General features: G+C 38.8%; 1 protein-coding gene and 1 long non-coding RNA gene across 2 annotated transcripts in view; one reads left to right on the top strand and one right to left on the bottom strand.

Moving 5' to 3' along the window:
- The window catches only part of smg1 (SMG1 nonsense mediated mRNA decay associated PI3K related kinase), a 125,646-nt gene that overhangs the window by 24,059 nt on the left and 95,079 nt on the right, over positions 1–6,508 (top strand). The window lies entirely within an intron of this gene.
- Positions 7–5,882, bottom strand: LOC108229672. Its single transcript, XR_005233809.1, has 3 exons — positions 5,711–5,882; positions 3,061–3,213; positions 7–1,224 (listed from the first exon to the last, which is right to left on the bottom strand). It is a non-coding gene; the product is annotated as an uncharacterized LOC108229672 (long non-coding RNA).

The raw sequence follows: 6,508 nt of genomic DNA on the forward strand, positions 1-6,508 counted from the left end.
GAGGACAGAGACAGGTGTCTGCTGGGTGAGGACAGACAGGTGTCCGCTGGGGGAGGACAGAGACAGGTGTCTGCTGGGTGAGGACAGAGACAGGTGTCTGCTGGGTGAGGACAGACAGGTGTCCGCTGGGTGAGGACAGAGACAGGTGTCTGTCAGGCTGTTACACACCTGCACATGTGGGCGGTCCTATCTTTGTGGGGACCATTGATAGCATGCCCATTTTTTCTCCTTGTTATTTTTCTGTCCTCCTGATAGGCTTTGTTTAAATGAGAACTGTGTCATTGTGAGGTCAGACAAATGATAAGGCTTGGATCTGTCTCATTCCTGGGATGTTGTACTTTACATTTATTTTCAAATAAATTGTGCAAAAAAACAAAAAGAAAAACAAACTAAACCAAGAAGCCCAGTCTTCATTTCTCACTGTTCTTTCTGCCAGGACATGCTAGAAGCAGTTTTGCCCTAAATTATATCCCAAGATCTCACCAGGTTTTTCCACATTAAACAAAAAACATTTTTAATCTCAAGAAAATATTTGATGCAGTCTACAATCCCTTCACAACTGCTTTACTTGAGGCTTTAATTGCACTGGATGCTGAAAAAGCATTTGACAAAGTGGAGTGGGATTATCACTTATCTAGCTTTAGAAAATTTGAATTTGGGGAAAAATCTATCTCATAGGTAAGATTATTATATAGAGCCCATCAAGCTGGATTAGAGCTACTTTGTTTGGTTAAATTAGGAGAAAAAAAAGGCTGACTTTGGCTAGTAAGGCTGGATCATTTGTCTCTTTCTGTTCTGTCAGAGGCTGTTCTGGCCTGAGAACTGCAGTGGTTTTTGTCTTTGTTTTTACTTATACTTGTCTGATTGGAGAGGTGAGGGGTGTTTGTTGTTGCTGACAGCCGTTTTAAAATGTAAAATTTAAATTTAAAAAACTGATTCATGAGATATTTTGGTACCTGCAGACACACAAAGACATGCACACACACTGTAGAAACACAAAGATAAAAACTTCACCTTTTGACAGTGGGCAATAATTTTCTTTAACAAGAATGTGCACCGTGAACATTATGAATAGGATGAGACTGACCACTTTGCTCTCGCCATGGCTGATAAATTCCTTCAGCTGTTTTATGGTGGCCAGCCTCCGGTCCCGATCATCCTCCCTGGAGACTCGACGCAGGAGATTGGCTAGTCGAGACTCCTCTGAGTGAGCCATTCCTCTGTCTGAACCACAGCATAACACACTCTCATTATGTGAACCAGTCCAGGGTCAGAAGGTTCAGCTTGAAACACTGGATCCCTACTTGTGATCACATGACAATAAGTATATTTGGAAATGTTCTTCTGTTAACAACCTAAACTGCACATTATTTCATACACAAGCATTTAAAGAATAAATGATACAGATAGATTTTAGCAAAGTCATTTTCACAGAAAACGCAGTATAAATGCTGAGTTAAGGTTGTGCAATTGGACAAATATATCAGTTTGAAGCAGTAATTAATGCTTTTAATCACACCCCATCTTGATGACTAGAACTCACTACATGTCAGTCTTAGTCAATCATAGCTTCAGAGCTGTAGGCTGTTCAGAACGCCACAGCTCACCTTCTGACAGCAAAGAAACATCACAAGCACATTAAACCCATACTGGTCTCTGCACCGGCTCTATGAAACGACTCTATAAAATAACCTGCCTTCACAAATCTGATTCACCCAGACTCAAATTTTAAATCTGCTCTTAAAACACTTGTTTACATTGGGCTTTAATCCTGGTTGAGCAAAAGATCATGAATTTTACTGTGATGGTTTTATTTGTTTTACTGTATTTTCCAGACTATAAAGGCGCACTAGAAAGCCTTCAATTTTCTCAAAAAATCTTATAATTGGGAGCGCCTTATATATGTAAGTTGTAATGTTACGACTTTGGTAAACTACAAAGTCGCTCCGCTTGCAGGATTAAGGCTCAGTTATAGTCCCGCAGGACTCCACGCACGGCGCGCAGACCTTAGTGAGCGGTAGAGGCGTTTATACTTGACGCGATCCGTGCGAAATTACAAAAATTGGGAGGTGCACGACGATGCACCTTATAGTCCATGGACCATTCACTGACAGAGCGTCTTATAATCCAGCGCACCCTATAGTGAGAAAATATGGTTTCTATTTTAATTGTTTTATTTTTTCTTTTATTTTAACGGTTTCTTGTGTAACTCATTTTAATCACTATCAATTTTATCTTTATTTATCTTAAAGTTTTCTGAAGCACTTCGTACAGCTTATGTTGGTAAAATCTTTGTCATTATTTTTCAGCTATTCCCTTTTCAGGCATTGCCACAGCAAGTCATACTCCTCAACCTAACTGTCTTCTGTGTCCTGAAGTTAGTCAAATATGCTGTAGAAATAAACTCTGACTTGACTGGAAAAATATCAACCAGTGGTGACTGGAGTCTATCAAGCAGTAGAGTTTTTAAAGGACAATAGTTCTGCTTTGTTTAACTTTTGCGATCAGCAGTCAGTGGCAGTGGCATAATAAAAAAATCAGTAACTGTCACTCTACTGTTGCTTAAAACAACTTATAAAAGGTAATTTAAAGACATTTTCCTGCAGGCTCCACTTTTAAAAACACCATGTGCTTCTTATTTTGAACCTGAAGTGTTTTCTTTTTGGGCACAAATTGGTTCCTTCCACAGTTGTAAGGAGAACAGAGATTGCCTGGTTCACGCCTCGTCAAAAAAAGACAACAAAACAAAACCACCAAGACATCTGTGCGAATATATTGGTAATCATTGGATATTGAACCATTGATGGCAAATGAAAAAAGTTTTGCAAACTTTAGTAAAGTCATTCAGCACTCAAGAGTCACACTGCATTTTCTCAGAATATGCTATTTCTCCAGGGAATCGTTTTCTGTTGGCTTTAATATTGTTTTTTATGCCTGTTTTAGCAATTAATGAAATAAATTTAATTTAAATTTAAAAAAAAAAACTTCTCCATCTAGACCTTATTAAGATTTCTAGTCCTGTCTGAATGCAGCAGTTGTTAATTTCATACAGTAGCTTACCCTGCGATTTCCTCATTTCCTTAGAAGATAAAGCACGAATTCCATGCTGAAAAGAAGTGCAATCCGTTGTCACATCATTGGGCCTCAACTCTTCCCCCAGCGACTTCCAAACAAATGTAGTATCACAGACACCTTGATCAACTTCATATCCACCTAAGGAACACAAAGATGTTGGATTTACCCTAAATCAGTCAGAGGATACAGATTCAGTCACTGAACTTACAGACAGATAAACCTTTCGCTCTTTAGTTCTGGAAAACTGACAAGATACAGTTAAACATTCTTCTGAAAGTATTTGTTTTAAGAAAAATCACATAAGTCAGTGGCAGCTGTGTAAAAAAAGAAAAAAAGAGGAAAAACAAACAATTATAAATCCAGTGTTGCTTAAAATAACTTTTTAATGGCTACAAATTTCAACATGGAGACTGATATCATTTTAAAGCAAACTGAGACATTAAGTTTAAATGCAAAAAATTAAAAAAAGAATAATAATTAAAATTAAAAAAAAATAAAAACCATGGCTTCACTATGCAGTTAAGACCAGTTTTTGTATGCAAGCTGCTCCACAGAGTTTTTACCCACTGATCAACAGAAACTCAGGTCAACTCTTGTTTGAATTATATTTAAACAAGTAAATAAACAATCAGCAAGCTGTCACAGTATTTCTGTGGACTTTACACAATTATTGAAGCAGTCTTCATCACTGGTGTGGTTTTTAGACTTTGACATGTTTTCTCTCAAAGGAGAGCAGGTGTCAAAATACCAAAATACAGCTGTAGCCAGCGAGACACACCTAAGACATCCACAACCAAAACTGAGATGGGTTTGAGACACCTGTGACAGTTCTGTGACTATTTTCAGAGAAAATTTGTTGAACAAAGTGTCAGAAATCGAGAAGCCCTGCAAACACTTCAAAACATTTAGGACTTGCTCACAAATACTGTTCCTCAACTCGTCACCAGCAGCTGCAGCTCAGTGAGATACTGGCTTTTAGGAACCTTTAACTCATGATAAAAACTCATTTCTAGGATTGCTTTATGTCATCTCACAATATCTCTAAAATCAGCCGTACCTCTTCCCAAGTGAACATCATTTTAACAAGAGTAATACTAACTTAGATGGTTTTCCTTAATAGTTCCTTTAAAGTTTTGCCAATATATCAAAATGCTACAGCAAAAGTAAAGAACCAAAAAAGACCTGAAGTGACTGACACTAGATGGAATTTAAAGCTGAACTGAAAAGTGTTTTCAAGCCAACATCAGTTGAAAGAAAATCATTAAATATGTTTATTGTAAAATTTTCAAAAAAGATATTACTGTTGGTTTTTAATACGGAACATTGAAAAAACCTCTCAGGTGTGATGTCCACTAAGCTGCTGAGGTTCAGCCATTCATCAGTGAGTGGATGAATACCAATACAATATAGTTCAGTTTGTTGGAATTAATTGTTTGAACCAGACAGAAAATACCACTGGAGTCATTTTTTGGCTTCCCGAAAGAAAAAAACCTTCCTCAGATTTGGATCCATAAACTTTGATGTGGGAATTACTATCAGAACTCAGGTTCGGACCACTTCAAAGAGAAGCACTGCTCCGACCCTCGTTACTGCAGTGGACTGGCTTCAGGCAAAAAAAAACAGGATCTTTTGCCAGCAGCTGTCCTAACTATTTTTAATTTTAAAAGAAAGGCAATTGGAGTGGAGGACATCTCCACAGAGAAGGAGACAAGAAACAGGAAGTTTTACTTCAAACGTGACATGAACACACGCCATCATTAAAAGGTCTGAGCTGCTGACAGCCTGAGATCAGTTTGTGATTCAGAGCAGTTTGTTATTCATGAAAAATATAGACAATCCATGTGTGAATAAACTAACCTCATAGTCTGAAACTGCCATTGATTAGTTAACTCTGGTGTGAGAGTTCATAAAAGTTACTCTCAAGCGCACTCACATTGTTTACAAGTTAGCATCCAGTTAGCTCGAACTTAGTCACATTAGCTTTCTCCTGCCGTTGTTATTGATTTTTAGTTTCGTGTGCTGATGTCATGTAATCTGGGGGTGATCGGTTTTCATCATTCCATGTTCCCAACACGGTTGTTATGTGCGTTGTTTTGTCGGCCATAATGGTCAGTGTGATCATTACAATCCAAATCTGAAAAGTTTTCATCAGATTACAGAGATCCGGCCGTTGGTTCAGGTTCATACTGGTATGTTTGTATATCCATTACTCCCGCAAAGTCTTCCAGCATTTCTTCGTATTCAAAAAGTTTCCACTACTAAACAGCCGGACAGTAACGGCGTTCTTGCCTGCCCGGGCACAGCGCTCTTCATAAACCCCGGACGAAACTCCGCCCTACAAATAACCCACTTCAGAAATTGTTGAATTAAACACTCAAAACAGTTTATTTAACTTTTAGGACGGAAAAAATGAGTCCCTGCAGCGTTGTGTGGATGTGTCTGACTAAATAACATACATGAAATGTCAAACTTTGGAGATTTGATTTCAGTTCAGCTTTAACTTACAGGATTGTTTTAAAGAAAATATTTACTAGTTTTGATTCAATGACTTTTTAACACCAGCTCCAAGCCTACTTTACATACACACACCATCAAAGACACAAAGGTTCCAGTTGAGTTACAAGATGCTTCAGACCTCACCCTCCTCCTGATGTGCATCTGCAACAGCGTAGGCATCACTTTGGACCGCTGGCTGTTCAGGGCACCTGGAGGGCAATATGTCATACAGTGGTCCTGAACCAAGTTCTGTGGACTGTACTTCGTCCTGACTGGATGATACCGTCTCAACTCTGATTATATTGACAGAATACACAAAAAAGAGAGAGAAAATAAATACATTTTTTTACATAAAACTTGACATTTTGTGTTTTCATTACCTGTACTGCTGTACTTAACACAAAAGGCACAGACATTTTTAAGAGTTTTAACATCTTAATTCACTGCTGGGTCTTGAATCTGTTTGTGATTAAACCTTAAGTTGAATCATGATTCAAAACTAGTTTGTTTACTATATCATCATACTGAACTGGTAGCTAAAGTGTTGCATAATGTATTTCCCTGCCCCGCCGCCAGGCTAAGCTCCGCTTGTTTATTGTAATATAAGTCATTTTTTATACATGTTTTTTTTCCACCCGCCCCCCATCGTGAGGTCACCGTGCATTGATCACTGCGGGTGCGGGCGTCAACAGTGATGCAATCACGCTGTCCCCGTCGCTGCTTGAAGTCCCCGTGCAGTGTTGTGTGGCGTGGTCGTGCACCTCCCAATTTTGCTAACTTTGTGCAGACCGTGCACGCGCCATGCTCCATTCAAAATGGAAGATTTTGCTGCCCTAGTGGAGCTGGTTCACCTGTATCAGCATTTATATGATCCCTCTATGAGAGCACAGAGATAATCAAACGGCTCAAAACTCACAGAAGGATATTGCTGCTGCAG

Source organism: Kryptolebias marmoratus, linkage group LG12, assembly GCF_001649575.2.
Source record: "Kryptolebias marmoratus isolate JLee-2015 linkage group LG12, ASM164957v2, whole genome shotgun sequence".
Classification (NCBI taxonomy): domain Eukaryota; kingdom Metazoa; phylum Chordata; class Actinopteri; order Cyprinodontiformes; family Rivulidae; genus Kryptolebias; species Kryptolebias marmoratus.